This window comes from Arachis duranensis, chromosome 9, assembly GCF_000817695.3.
Source record: "Arachis duranensis cultivar V14167 chromosome 9, aradu.V14167.gnm2.J7QH, whole genome shotgun sequence".
Lineage (NCBI taxonomy): Eukaryota > Viridiplantae > Streptophyta > Magnoliopsida > Fabales > Fabaceae > Arachis > Arachis duranensis.
In genome coordinates this window covers 99,651,706-99,652,643 of record NC_029780.3, presented here as the reverse complement: position 1 = coordinate 99,652,643, position 938 = coordinate 99,651,706, and positions in this window count along the sequence as shown.

Genomic DNA, 938 nt, shown 5'->3' with positions numbered 1-938 from the left:
CCTTCTAATCCGAATTGCTCATTCAACCAATCCTTGTGGGATTCGACCTCACTCTATTATGAGTTTTTACTTGACGATAACTGGTGCACTTGCCGGAAGGAATTTTTGCCGATCGTGCAATTTCCTAAAATCGTAGCTATCGAGTGTATGGCTAGATCAAGTTTATGGCGCCGTTGCCGGGGATTGGTTTTCGATTGACAATTCTCAAATTGGAAGTTAACTAGATTGAGCATTTTTCTTGTTTTGTTAATTCAGTTCAAGTTACTTGTTGAATTTTAATTTCTGCACTCTGTTATTTGCTTTCTTTCTTCATGCCTTTAAATTCAAGCAACTAACTCACTGACCCACTAACTATTTGAATTAATTCCTCAACTGCTCTAACCATACTCTTCCATTAACCAAGAGTATTTCACTTGCTTGTTGCCTGTGCTGTGTTCTTGTATGACAGGTAGGAGAGGAGAGACATCAACTCCTCCATATACTGAACCAGAGAGGACCCTTCATAAACTTAGAAGGGAAGCAAGAGGGAAGAAAGTACTGAGAGAAGAAGAATCTGAAGGAGAATCGGAGGACAATTTTGAGGAAGCTTTAGATCTCAACATGGATAGAGAAGTTCACAACCATGAGAGGGCTGATGGAAACAATGCCATTCCCGAGAGGAGGGTTCTTGGTTCATACATAAACCCAACCTCTGGGAATTGTGGTAGCAGCATTCAGAAACCACCCATTTAGGCCAACAATTTTGAACTCAAACCACAGCTAATATCACTGGTGGAGGACCATTGTTCATTTGGTGGGAGTGCTAATGAAGATCCAAACCAACATCTCACAAAATTCCTGAGAATTTACGACACTGTGAAGTCCAATGGAGTCCAGGAAGATGCCTATAAACTGCTCTTGTTCCCATTTTCACTTAGGGACAAGGCAGCTAAGTGGCT